At 38.8% G+C, this 15,144-nt stretch overlaps 1 long non-coding RNA gene across 1 annotated transcript in view; it reads left to right on the forward strand.

Moving 5' to 3' along the window:
- The first annotated feature begins 564 nt into the window (after window positions 1–564).
- The window catches only part of LOC141983918 (uncharacterized), a 44,683-nt gene continuing 30,103 nt past the window's right edge, over window positions 565–15,144 (forward strand). The window contains exons 1-2 of the long non-coding RNA XR_012638574.1: window positions 565–699; window positions 1,062–1,173. This is a non-coding gene — a long non-coding RNA (uncharacterized LOC141983918). The remainder of the gene's footprint in view (window positions 700–1,061; window positions 1,174–15,144) is intronic.

The raw sequence follows: 15,144 nt of genomic DNA on the forward strand, positions 1-15,144 counted from the left end.
TCTTTAAGAGATCTAGAGGGGAGAAGGGAGGGGGAGGAATGAGTTGTCAGGGTGACTTGCTAGGCAGATGCACAATTACCATTCCACACCCATAAGTCTCTGGACTGGGTGTGGCAGTTTTGGGCATGCTCAGTAGACTCCATTGAGGGCAAGTAATCATGGAAACTGCTTTACAAGGGGACATGTGACCTCTTTGGGTTGGGAGAGTCTCAGCCACAGAAGTAGAATGCATTTTGCAGTATGTTAGTGCTATTGTTAACTTTCTAACAAGAAAGCCATGGCAGTGTTAGTTACAGAAAGGGGAAATTGAGAGGGAAACACAATTTCTTTTATTTTAGTTATATACCATGAATGTTTGATTCAAGACCAATTGTTTTAATGAAAGTGTGTTAATCGGTATGGCTCACCAATGCTTTTCTTTTTCAATGTGATAATAGGGAGAGAGTCATTAATATTTTTTTGTTCTCAGTTTTGTATTTTTCTTGTAACAGGATTTTTCAATTATATACTTAATACTGACTTAATTACTTAGCTGACTGACTAACTGAATGATTCCACAGTTGAGCAGAGGAGGAGAAAGTGGCTGTGTGAATTATGATTGGATATTTCTGCAAGCAAGAGAAGGAAAGATATTCCTGCAGTGCTTTGATTCAGCAGACTATACAGAGTTGACGACCAAAGACTCTAACTGAGATTCAGGTGAACGCAACCACAGCTTTTGAAACTCTGAGTTACTTCTCACTGCATTTCTGTGTGGATTAAGCTGTTTAGAATTCGGTGGTTCCTTTTTTTATATATTTATGTATAACTAAGATTAATGTATGTAGATTATGAAATACCATTGTTATTTCGCAGAAATTAGGCTATCTATCTATCTATTTATTTATTTATTTATTTAATTTTATTATATTTTTACCAGTATAAAATTCTATAAAGTTGGTACTTAAGAATTAATTTCATTCCTCTTGTTCTTTTTGGGCTTTATTGTGGGGAGGTTTACCCAATGCAATCCTTGCAAATCCTGAATGACTGAATTGTGGGTCTCCATGTGCTTTTTATAGGAAGTGTGTTGAAGAACTAGGAGAGGTGCAGTGAAGTAAACTCTAGCCCACCCAAAGGTTACACAGACACATCTAAACTCCAGCAAAGGTCTCCCTTGCCTGAGACAGAGAGGTAACGTAGTGGTTATGGTTTTGGGTGTCCTGAGCAGAGCATCACAACTACTTCTGGGATGTCACTTTGATTTATTGTCTCTCACAATTTTTAGCTCATTCTAAAGCTTTTTCTTTTAAATGAACGCTATAGTAAAGGTTATGTTCAGATTCTTTTTAATATCCCCTCACATTCTCAGAACTGTCTGAAAAATGATCCTTTTTTGCTGACGTTTTCCATGCATCCCAAAATTGATTTGTTTTCATATTATGTAAGGGTGAAGAAAAACACCATGTTCTGCTGTGGAAAACATATGAAGGCTTTTGTTTCCCCCTTGTGTGTGCATATAAGTCAAATGGCTTTACTTCCTGAGAACTAGTCTCCAGGTTAATTTGCAAAGCCAGTTAACAATTAAAGTAGATATAAGTGTTTGATAATTACCTATGCACAATCTGAAATATCTGTTAAATTGAGCCTCTTGGATCCAGTCCTGCATTGTGATCCATTCAGACAGACTACTGCATCTAAACAGAGACCTTTGAAGTCAATAAGAAATCACATGGGTAGAACAGTCCACTCAAATGGATTACAATGCGGGCTCAAAGCCTCTGCTACTGTTTATATATATGGACTAGAGCAGATTCTGTTTCCAGTGACGTCAAGGGATGTTATGTTATGATATTGATTTGATTGTGAGCATTATTAAGCCCAATGACAATGTTAAGCAACACAGTAGTATCTATTAAAGCCTGTATTTACCAACAGTACCCACACAGTGGTATCTAAGTTACAGTTGTTTCTGGTTAGCTTCCTGAAGATGAACTGCACTGTCTCAGATATATAACACTGAGTGGTAACTGTTGGTAAGTACTGAGGATGAAATCTTGGCCCAGTTGTAATAAATAAGTGTTCTGCTATTTACTTCAATAAGGCCAGGATTTCCCCTTGAATTTTTAATGGTGGCCACAGTATTCACTGTAGAATTCCATAGGTGAGTAGACATTTGATTCTGCTGCTGTGGAAATACACCATTAAACCAGTAGAGAGAGAGCTATTTTCCCTTGTTTTTCTTCGACTAAACAAACTGACCCCTCCACCCCATGGAAATTAAACTTGGAACTTTAATTGTTGCATTTACAGAATTTTGTGTTTACAGTTACATTATATTGTATTTAGTGACAGATTCTCCCCTGCATTAAGGCAGCTGTATGTGACTGCCACGCTGCTCGAATGCTAGCCTACCTTAAAGATCCTCTGATAGTGTGGAATTAGTGTAGCAGCTCCTGTGTTGGTGCAATGGGCAGACATGTCCACCACCAAACCCTTCCTCCAAGTTATATTGAGCACTCAGTTACAGCCAAGGATCAGGGACACTCTTAAAAACATTCTCGTTTTTATATTTAACATAAAATCCCAATCATGAACCCAAATGAGAATTTTCCTGTCCTTCTGCAGTGATTTTATTTTTCTAAGTTACTTTAACCAATGTTGTTATACGTTCAGAATGTTCAGACTCTGGTTCCCTATGCATCCAGATTGCTAAAGAGATAGGCCTCCATCTCTGTGGTCTATAGCAGTGATGATTTCTCTAGTGGCACAAAAGGCACTTTTAGAGAGAGGCTAAGTTGTGTAATTGCTGCTATAATAAGACTGTACATAGAGTCACACTTGGCCACCCTTTGGAATTAGGATATGATTTGTTAGTTTACAGCCTTATGTATTTAGCTTGTTGTGTCCAAGAGAGGAGATCTATGTGGAAAACAACAAAACTGAAAACCGCATTTTCAGGTTAAAATGGATCCTTTCAGGCATTGACATGTCTTTGCCATCCATTAAAATATATCTCTTGTTCCATAAGCTAAACATCAGAAAAATGAGAGCAAGTAGTGATGCAAAGATAATTAAAAAAAAAAGTCCTAAATATAGTCTGTCTTGATTTCTGCAATCAGATATTGTTACTGCACTCCTCCCTCCCACCGCATTCCAAGTGCTTTGCTTAAGACATAAGTGAGATCATGAAAGTAGAATAACAAATAGGTATTTCAATAAATGGAAACAAATGAGCTTTTCCTTACCAAAGAATTACTGAAAATCAGCCCTTCCTCTGAAGCTAATCCCCCAACAGATAAGGCTGTGAATCTCTCCTCCCTACGTGCACACAGATGGGTTGCAATAGAAAGATGATAAATGAGTTGTGTTTGGCTGGATTAATGGGTATTATCATGTTAATGGATGTTTATGGTACCGATTGGGAGAATCACGTGGTTGTGCAAAAGTGTTGGTCTTCACAGTAGCTGAAGCTTGTGTGTGTATGTACTGTTAACTAACCTTTTATGTGTAGTATGTTTTTGGTCTCCCTAATGAGTCACAGCTAAACTGGCTATGGAGGTACTATCCGCATGCTTAAGATCTTCCATCATGTGTTTTTATCTTTTGACATGCAAAAAAAGTGGTTCAGACTTGTCCTTCCACCGTTTTTGTGAATGCAGCCGCCTCATAATCCTGAATCTACTTTGTTGCAATCGCTTTTGAAATCTGACATATTGATCAAGAGTTTAGCCTTAGTAACTACTGCACATACATCAATTCTTGTTTATGATGTCAGGTCAGATTTGAAGGCAAGATGATCCACCACCCAACTGGGATAACTCCTGCCACTTGTATGTGTTGATGCTGGTAACCTCCTCTGGTAACAGAGGCTTATGTTGCATAACTAAGACACCAGGATTTTGTGATAACTGGGATGGGACTTGAGATAAGGTCATCACCAAAGGGAAGGGGGGAAGCAAAGTCTGATCAGTGAATTAAAATTCCTCAAATATTTAAAAAAAGAAAAGGAGTACTTATGGCACCTTAGAGACTAATTCACACACAAATGAATATGCTTTTGTTCCAGATTTTCAAAAATTTCTTGTTGAATATGTTTAATTATATTTGAGTATTTGGTATGAAGAGGGAAGGAGAGAGCCATATTTGCTTATAATACCTTCTTTTTCTGTTGCAGTGCAAGGCTTGTTAATTTCCTTCTTACCTTCAGCATTATTTCTGCAGACTTTATCCTAAGTTGACAGACTTTTTATGGTGCCTATATATAACCAAACACATTCATCAGGTTTTTCTGTGTGAACTACTAAACATCTAAATGTTCATTTATATTTGAAAACATAAGATTTGCATACCCTGTTTAGAGTAGTTGTATGCACACAAATAGAAGTCTGGTTTTGGAAATTTGGCTGATAATCTTTCTCTAAAAGGGGCACAAATTTAAAAGATGGAATTCTACAGTTTATCTCCCAAGGGAGATAGAAGCCCCTGTCAACCTGTACATATAAAATTTTATTGAACATGGCACTATAAAAATTATTAGAGAGGGCAATTGTACCTTGGCATGGTGATCTCGCTGGATGAACAAATAGCTCTCTTTCATCTCTAATTTGTATGATTCTGTGCTTTTCTAGAATTTGAGATTTCAGATTCTCTTACCAGAATAGTGTACTTTTAGATTATGTACTGGAAAAGCCTAAGAGATCTGAAATCATTATTGGAGGGTAATGATGTATTGAAACAGATCTCACTGTTTATTTGGTATTCCTCCACTACACAGTATAAAATAATTCCTTCGTGTCTTTTCTTTCCTTAAAAATTCACCATGTGCATGTGGACCTCACCGATGCAGTTTAATTGAAAGTAATGTCAAAAACGTTGTTTTGATCTATTTCCTTTCTTTGACATTCTCCGGTTTTTGCAATGTGTTGCGTCTGTGCGACTCTCCTCTGTTCAGAAATTCATCTGGAAATTTACATATTTTAGAGGCTTCATGCTCTGTAATACACCTGAGTATAATAGTGCAAGCTACACAGAAATTGAGGTGTGAAAGAGAAATTTCTCAATTTCAGTCCTTAACTGAAATATAAAAACAATTCTTCACCATCTGGGAATTGCTGTACCAGACTTTCTTCCAAATAGGCTTGGTAGAGGGACAAAGTTTGTATGATCCCACAACAGATATTCTGTGTCTGTTTTTTTAAAAAAAGATGTTTGTATGTACATTCATTAGTTTACAGTGCTATCATAGAAGTGCACAGAATGTTTCCTACATACTGAAATATATTACATTCAAGGCAACCTCTAATTTTGCAGAAATCCAATAAATTACATCTTATTCTACAGGGTGATAAAGTCTGTCTGTTAAAATGTAATTAATGGGCCTGATACAGGAAAGTGCTGAATGCCTTAAAAAGACATTGAAACCATTAGGAACTGAAGGTGTTCAGCATCTCACAGAACTATGCCTGAGAGCAAGAAGGAAAGACAAAAGGAAAGGAAAATGAAATAAACTAGACTTTCATAAAGCTTCTCCTACTTTTGTAAACAAATGTCATGAAGAGTGATCTTTGAGAGAGGTTGTTAGCTGCACATAGCTTTTCTCCAAATGAATTATGAACCCACCTACAGCTCTTAGATTTAGTTCATCCTTAGCCGTGTACTTGGCCTTGTTTCACTCTCTTACATAAACATAGGGCCAATTTTACAAGCACTATGCTGAATGCTATGGCCTGCAAACGTCTTTCAGATTATATTGTTTATCTTTTGGAATAAATCGACATAGTCAGGCAGCATCTAGGCTCTTCATCTTGCATTGATGTCTTCTGCTTTTATCATCAGACCCTTGCCATTGCCAGTTACCAAAGCAAAAAGGAGCGGGAGAAGAGGGAGGCTCACTAGCTGTAAGACTTTTAAATTAGGCAAATATAGAACCTCTAACAATAGCTGGCTCATACAATCCAGAGGCAGGGATTATATAAGGAGTTGGAATAAGCCCCATATACATGAAGAATAGGATGTGTGCCTATGATAGCAAATCCTGAGTTAAAAGCATTTAGGCCATTTGCAAACTTTGGTTAGATGTAAAGAGAGAAAACGATCACCTGTATCCTGTTAAGCTTTGGTTTGGCTTGCAAATGGAACTCTTAAAAGGGTTAAAATGCTTTATTTAACCCACTACTGCCAGTTAGTACTCCAGCCTCTGTGTGTGGCAGTGGAACTCAGCACCAGTTTTTAGGCCCTGATTCAGCAGCTGATCCCAATTTAGCAAAGTACTTAAGCATATGCCTTTAGGATTGACTCGGGCCATATACGAGCTAACAGTGGGCCGGTTAATTATAAGAAGGGGGTGGTCCAGTGGTTAGAGCTGCAGCCTAGGACTCCGGAGGTCCACAGTCAATTCCCTGCTTCACCAGACTTCCTGTGTGACCTTGGGCAAGTTACTTAGTCTCTCTGTGCCTCGGTTCCACATCTGTGAAGCAGGGATAATAGGACTTACCTCACAGGTTTTTGGTGAGGATAAACACACTCTATGATGACAGACGTCATCTAAGTACCTTGCATAGTAGATCAACCCTCTAGAGTCTTAATATAAGGCACATGAAAGGTCTGAAACTGGAGCAGGTTCTTTGTGGAAATAGAAGCTGAACCACTTCAGAGCATTATTTTTGTGCAATTCCCTATTCCTTTCCCTTTTCTGATGGTCGGAATAGCAACATTTTATCTCCACCTATGAACTGTGTAAACAGTTCCCTCGGTGGATCATTCACTAAGCCTGCTGTGTCACAGTGTCAGCATCAGTTCAGCCTAGCAACTGAATGCTTTTTCTTTCAGCAGGGATCTCACTCTTTCTTTTACTCCACTAACCTGTGATATCTCTTGTCTGCTCCTGAACTAAGCTCTCCTAGTTACAACACACCTGCTATTGATTCACCACTGGCCACACTCAACTTCTATAGAAATTACTTTGCTAAAAGTACAGCAATGAATATAGTGCCTTTCTCTGTATGGTATTTATAGAGATTGTTTTAAAGGATCATCAGTTTGGATTCCTCAGCCCATTAAGGTTCAGAAATTAGCATGGGACTCGTAGGGGTTCATTCAGAAGACCTGTGAGATTCACACATGCCTGACAAATTGAAGCTGGTTTTGTTGGCAGGAGTACTATTGGAAAACAAGGCAGTTCTATTACAAGAATAGTTATTGTTATAAACTTGTTTACCTTATTTGTGAACCAGCAATTTTCAGCCCAGCAAGCATTAGTATCAGTATGAATGGCATTGTGCAAATGTATTCAAATGTATAATTGCTTCCCATTTGCAGAGGCTTTTTGGAGTAGATTTTCATGTATTATCAGATGAACACCCCAGGGAGATGCCAATGACAACCTATGATGTGTTATATTTTTTGACAAAAATTATTTTAAAACTTTTGGTATGAATCCTTGAGGGCTTTTTTCTATCTTTTCTGTAATATACTGTTTCCCCCCATACACTGGCTATTCCCACTCTTTTTTGTGACCCCTTGGTTTGAATGCTATTGGATGCTCTTAGTCGTTCTAGTATGGGCCATTCGTCCACTGGTAGGTACTGTTCAAGGTTCTGAGACTTCAGTACCTTCCACTCCCTATAGCCCTTGAGAGAGAAACTTTGTGTGTGTGTGTGTGTGTGTGTGTGTGTGTGTGTGTGAGAGAGAGAGAGAGAGAACTCTGCTTTCAGAGGTGATACTTTTTTCAGTATTATTATGTTTCGAAATAGTAGAAATCTTAGAACAACATATCACAGTTTTATCCAAAGCAAGTTTAGATGTTGTCAGAATAATATACTTTGTCATGGATTTATTATTAAACTGTCTGCGTAATGGAGTTAAATGGCATTGTAACAGTTGAACTCTAACAAAGTTCTAATGCACGATTGTAAAATTTGAACACAAAGTGGATTTCTCCAATGACAGACTGGTATTACCTGCAAACTCCCAATGACAAATCAGGTGACTGAATGCAAAAAATATAATTTAATAGCATTTGTTATATGTACAGCTTTATTTTTTTATTGTATTCATAATATGGACATAATGTAAAACTGATATATAGCTGATCATGTAATGACAAGTGAGACACTGAATCTTGTTTACTAGGTGTCTGTCCTCTTGTCATATTCGGGAATATATAGTTTAACAAGATACTTGCCATCATTTTCTTAACAGGGATACTAAACAGAACAATTCTGCATAAAAGCTTCATATCAGCTTCTTTCATGCTTTTTCTTTTCAGCAGGCTGCCTTAGGGTTTAAGCAATTTAGTTGTCTGACCCGCATCCTTTCTCTGCAGTCTGCAGTTCTTTTGTTTAACATTAGTATGTGGGCAAACAGCATTCAGAGCTGTGCAGAGCTTATCAGCCTGTGTTCAGTCGACCAGAACCCCATTCTGTGTATCTAAGAGGGGCCACGTTTAATGCTTCACAGTAGGAGCATCTGCAGTTTCCAAAAATGACTTGTTTATCTGATAAACTCTGTCCTTGCACTGACACATAGTGGATCTTCAATATCATGCACTCCAGTATGAACACTGTGCAAAGCAGGGTACGCACAGTGCATAATAAGTGAACTTTATGCATAAAGTGTGGTGACATATGTACCTTGTAATACCACACAGAATTTCACTGAATATATGTAGTAATTACAGCACATAGTAATAACCCTGGGAAACTTCTGCATTATCATTTGAAAAATATTACTCTTTCCCACAGTATTTGAAACATCCAAGTAAAGTAATAAGTGTTCATTATTTACATACTTTTAATTGTCACAAAGAAAAGAACATTAAGGGGGCTGACTCTTAACACCTAAGGTGGGAGATTCAAAGCAAAGGCTGAAATGGAGCCAAAACATGGCTCTGCCTAGGTACAGCAGCTCCTAAGATATGCAGTATAACACATGGTTCTGTTCTGTGGCCTCTGCAATACAGAAATACAGCTATAGGAATACACTACAACAATTCAAGAAAATCTTGTCTCTGTCACACTGATGTTTTTGAGGAGTTGAGTCCAGTCTTTGAGTATTTACAATCACTAAATTAAAATTATTTAAAGTTTTGATAATTGTCAGTTTTGTATATGCAATAATTGTTTCTAAATATGAATATCCATTTCAGATACTGTGGTGATGAGTTGCATAGAAAAAAAATAAATATATGTTAACACTATAAGTAGAGATGGTCAGAAGCGGCAGATTAGGGTTAGGTTAGTGTCTAGGGTTTTATTCAATGGCGCTGAAATGTTGTGAGCTGTTTTCAGGAGAGAGCAGCAGGCCGCCTAAAACTTTCACCATCTTGAATGATGAAACTCTGATGAGATCGGCTGCCTTGCAATATTTCTGCTCTCTTGGACTGGACTGAAATCTTTGGAGAATAACATTAGCTATTGTTGTGAGGTTTTGGCTTCAACAGAACCAGAAAATATACCACTCTCTTTTTGGATGGGACCTGGAACCAAAACTATAGGTGGATATGCTAGAAGCCAGGGGTTTGAATTCAAACCTTCTCCCTGAAATTGAAAGAAAGTTCAAATTCAAAATGTCAGCTTTGGCCCATCTCTAATGTTAATAGTTCGATTGTACTAAATTGATATGAACACATGGTAATGGCCCAGTCTGATCCAATTAACTTTATTCTCTCAATAATTAAGACTTTCAGTATAAAAATGATAATATTGAACATCCCCAGATGCATTTTCTGCACATATAATGACATTGCTGGAGCTTCACTCCAGAAACAGAGACTTACACCAGACTAGGAGGCACTTGTTTTCTTTCTGTTCTCACCGTGTTGTATACTGGCTGGCCAACTATTCATGGGGAAACTGTAACTGTTAATGAGGGTTAAAAGGAAGTTCTCCATTAAATGTCATTCCATGATGAAGACATTTACATTATATTATTTTGAATGAGGTCCATATTTTCCCCCTTCCTTTATTCCTCCACCTTCTTCCTCTCCCACCCAAAGGAGAATATCCACTAGATCCCTGACAGCATCTTCTGATTACTCGCTGTTTTCCTGACATTAAATCTACTGTCATATTCCTTGCATGGGCTGCAGAGTTTGGCCTTTTCACCCTGCTGTTTTGGTTGGCTTTAGATGCAAAGAGAAGAATATGAAGAGGAGAGGGGGAGGGAGGGAAGTTGGGAATGCTGAAGCTTAAAAAAAAAAAAGGCAAATGTTTTTAGCGCCTTCATCTAGACATGTGTCCCCTCACTCTGTGACATGGCTGCTCCAATGTTGCCATGGTGAGGATTTCTAATCATCCCTACACATGACAGGCTCCTATTTGTCTGCACTCCCTTGGGTGTAAATTTCCAGGCTTAAAAAAAAAAATCCATGTGAGCGTATCATCCGCCGTGCAGATGTTTCACTGCTTTAGAATATCAGGCAGCTGCTTGTGCCACCGTCGACAGCTAATTGGAGACTGCATCGCAGGAACAGAGGCGTAATTATGGCATAAATACACATCCTCTGGTGCATCATTGTATCTCTATTAACAGAAAATTTTAAACAGTGTTCAGAGTGTAATTAGTGTAGTTGATAAAGTTGTAAAACATGTAAATAAGGGAAATAGCAGGTACGTGGCCAATCCACTACCCAGCACTAGGGGATGCAGATTATTGCCTATTTAGAAATAATTAGCAAAGCTGCATTAGCAAAGCCTGTGTCCAACAGAAGCAATGCAAACATTTATTCTAGTAACAGCTCTTTCTGTGCTAGCCATGAAAATCTACTAATATTGGTAATTTAGCCTTCATTACCAGAGGATAAAGCATGAAAAGAGCTCAGACATGAAATATGACAAGTAATATTAATTTTTATTCCAGAGGAAAGGATGCTTTCTTGGGTTGCATGCTGATTTCTCGGCAGGGTCTCAGCAGCTAGTGCAGAGGAGGCACTGGGTAGCTGGTAGTTGAGAATTCAGGCTGTGAAGCTGGAGGTATACCCTGGAGTCACTATGACAGTGGCTGATGAGGCATGCTGTGGTTAGTGCCCAGCCAAACCTTGGGTCACAGTTCAAAACAAGCACCGAGGCATTAAACTTCTCTCCTTCTAGAACTGTGCTGAATTTTGCATCCTCACTCTTTTCCACCTCCAGATGATTTGCAAAATCACTTTTCTTTTCTGTGTCTGATAACAACAGCTGTGCTGGACAAGTCGAGAACTGAAGAGGTGTGTGTTCTGTTTCACTTCAGTTGTGTCTTGTGCCTTGGAAATGATGGCTTCATCCTGTGCCATATATATTTTTAGATTATGTTGCTAAAGAACACTGCACTGTGACCATTAACAGATCTGCCAAAATGCTGTTTGCCATACAAATGTATTTCCTAATGAAGGAAAATGTCACTAGCACCTGAGATATAGATCAGGTCTACAAACAGGAGGATCAGAGAGGCTGAATGTTCAGGAAAGAGGCGGGGGTGGGTGTGCACATACCTCATCGTTTACTTTTTTTTTTTTCCCTCTGAGGCACAGAAATGGAATGAATTAAAACTCCAGCTTACAGTGTCAGCTAAGTTCTGCTGCATCCTTAATAAGTGCGCGTGTGCAGTCTGCTTGACAAGTGCCAGTATTTTAGAAAAGTCTAAAAAGGATGCAATCTCTGGCTCAGGCAAATACATTTTCCCACTTAGCTACTGTTTCCTGAGCACTTTTAAAATTCAATGCTACAGCTCGCACCACAGACTCTATAAAATCCTGCCAAACAAGGGTTGAATTTCATGTAATACAATGTGGGGTTTTATTTTTCAAAAATCTAGAAATGAAGAGGAGTTGGACATGCTATGATACAAAGTATTAAAATGTAAAATAAGCTTTAGCACAATAGCAGGGGGGAAAGCCTTTTAGAAGCTCAAAGGGTAAATTGTGTGTATTTTATCACCAGTGACTCAGTGAAAATAGTGAAAATACTGACGTTGTTTAAGTGGTTTTTTTCCACACTTTGGTGGAGGTTTAGTGTCCATCCCACCCCACCCCCTTTAGATTAAAGCCAGCATTGGAGAGCTGAGCTCGTTCAGGCTTTTGCCTGCATTATAGCCAAAACCACACAAAAGCTCAGACCATGCCCCCTTAATCTGTTCTAATATGAACATTTCATTTCAGCTCTAGTGTGCCCATTTATATAGTACTCATCTATATTTTCTGTCCTAAAGAAATGGATGGATGCATATACATTTTATGTACAATACATATATTTTTAAATGTTGCTATGTATGTAGATTGTGTGTGTGTGTGTGTGTGTGTGTGTGTGTGTGTGTGTGTGTGTGTGTGTATTACCATGGACAGGTGTTCCAGTAGCACTAGCATTACTGTACTCCCATTGAAGTCAATAGGAGTGTTACCACAGACTTTAACGGGAGAAGAGAGAGGCCAGCATTGAGTGCTTTTGATAATCCCACTATCGTCTGTGTGTCTGTGTGTGTGTGTGCACGCGCGCATGTGCTAGGTAAAGTATTTATGTACCTATAGCCATATATAAGATATTACCTTGTACTTACACAGGGGTGTGAGCATACGCATACCTGTGTGTGTGACAATTTCCCTGGTAGTGTAATAATCAAGAGAAAACCTTATGTTTATGCATTTTACACACACACACACCAGTTTTATCATTAATCTGATGTTTGTCTTAAGTAAAAGGGCTATAATTTGTAATCACAGAGGGTGGTTTTCCTGGGTCAGAAATTTTGACAGGCACCCTGGATAGCTTTCAGAATTCTACTGGTCATTGCCCATCCACTAGAAAAGGGGGTGGGGTGGGGTGGGGGAAAGATGCTTCTTTATATCAGGAGCAATCCCCACCCCTTTCTCAAATTACAGAGATAAAATGCATGTTGTTCGCAATCGTGAAGGATTTACAATATTGCAGACAGATCAGGAGGATGGTCTTTTTGGAGGGTGTGTGGGGAAGGGTATTTGGAGGAGAGGAAAGGTGAACTTCTGTGAATAAAAAGGCACTAGAAGTGTCCTGAAATGGATTCAGGGAGGTTAGCAGTAGCTCATTGTTGGGGAGTCAGGGTCTCTTCTCATCTCTTAGTACAGAAAATGACCTGAAGAGCCATCCATAGTTGGAAGCCATATAAATGGTCTTTTTAAGATTTAAAAACCTGAGTGTATTTTTTTCATCATGCAAGGAGGAATGTCTGTGACCCTTGCCAATGGGTCAGATGTTTCCCAAATACAGTAGTTTCAATCTCTAAGACAAAAAAATCAGTTGCACAAAATCAGTTTCGGAAGACTTTTATTTATTTAGATTCCATTTAGAAGGGGCTGAATTTGGCCTGATCCAACAAAATCAGTGGAGGTTACTGACTGTTGAAGTGGGCCAGTATGAAAAATGAAACTCTAACATACACAGTATTTATCCTTGCAGTGATAAGTTGGAGCGCTTTTCCCTTGAGAGCATCTCCTATATGATCACCTCTCTTCAACTGAGCCCTGATAGTCTTTTATCAAACTCAGACCTCATTATTCAAGTAGCCGAAATAGGCCTGTTCTTCTAACTTTAGCTCATGATGGGTAGCCTGGGCTCAGACTCCCCTTAAAATGGGCCGACAACACCGTGACAGTGCCCCACCGATCCAAAACACTTCCTTAGTTAATCCCCACTCCTTATTTTGGGGTCGTGGGGAAGAAGCAATAATTATGTCCACAGTGGCTAAGTCAGGGTAAGGCCAATGGGCACAGACTCTGACACACAAACACTGAGAGAAATATCCTCTTCATCTCCACAAAGGGAGAGAAAGAGGTGGAAATGAAAAAAAAGTAATGGAAAGAAAAAGGCATCTGTTAGAGACAGAAGATGAAAGAAGGCATAAAAACAGGGATTGCCCAGAATATTTGCCCTCTACCTATTTTGGGGGGGGAAAAACAAACCTAACAAACTCTGCAAAGACCTGAATACAAATATGGACCTACCGTGTTTCAGTTTGTTCATGATCTTGTATTTGTAACCTTTGTTACCATAGCTCCCCTAGCCACTCAGTTTCATTTTTCTCTTAAGTTATGGCATGTCTAGACTGACGGCTTCTTGTGGCAAGCAAACTGGCTTGAGTATGCTTGTTCTGTAAAAACAGTAATAATTAGAGAAAATAAAGTATGTTGTCCTGTCCTCTCACGTTCCTTTGTTCTGCAGGTACCTTTCACTGTACTACCCTCTGTGAAGTGCATGGAAGTGCACAAGCAATAAAATTTTTAAAAAAAGGTTCAAACCTACAGGGCTGTCCCCTGTCAACCACAGGGTGCATAACTCTTGCTTTTTTATCTATTTGGGAGACTAGTTAGTCAATGTATATCACATCTTTTTTGTTGTAGTTTATGGGGAGTCTGCATGGGCTACTGGATTGAGCATTGATCTAGAAGTTGGGAGACCTGGGTTCCATAAGTTGCTGCATAAATTTGGGCAAGTCAGTTCACCTTTGGCTCTGTCTTTGTTTCTCAGCTTGTAAAATAGGTATAAAGCACTGAGAGATACTTGAAAAAGCACTTTAAGAGTGAAGTGTCAGCTGCTGTTTTTATTATTATTTGGAACCTCACTGGGAGCAGGCCTATATATCCCAATAAATCTGTTTTGGGGCAACTCAGTAGCGTCCACATTGGAAAAGGAAACCTAGATGTGAGAGAGGTAAGTGCTACTTTCTTTACTTACAGAGAAGGTGACTTTCTTCAATGAGCATAGGGAGTTTCCAGCTGGGGACAAACTTTGTGCTTCAGTCACACACAAGCCTGGAGCATTTGTTACCTTTGATTAAAATTGTCTGTTCTTCCCATATTGAAGGTTTGCCTGGTGGCACTGGCAATATCAATATTAAAATTGTAAATGCTAATTTCATGTAATGCATATGATTAAGACTCTTTTGGATACTTTGTGCTGATAAAACCAAAGCCTTTCCGTGCCAACAATCCTGTGGCATTGTGTTATTGAGTGCAGTACAGTATATGACAACATTTAGAGTTATATAGACAATTATCAATAGTTTTCCAAGTGCACCCATGCACTCCGATTTTGCCACCATTGCTGGTCCCAGATACTTTGATAGATTTGAGTGATCAAATATCAGTAGCACACTTTCATCTAAGATGCCACTAAAGTGCATTCGTGGCAACTTGTGAATAATTTTCATAAGTTGTGG

Source organism: Natator depressus, chromosome 3 (genome assembly GCF_965152275.1).
Source record: "Natator depressus isolate rNatDep1 chromosome 3, rNatDep2.hap1, whole genome shotgun sequence".
NCBI classification, from domain to species: domain Eukaryota; kingdom Metazoa; phylum Chordata; order Testudines; family Cheloniidae; genus Natator; species Natator depressus.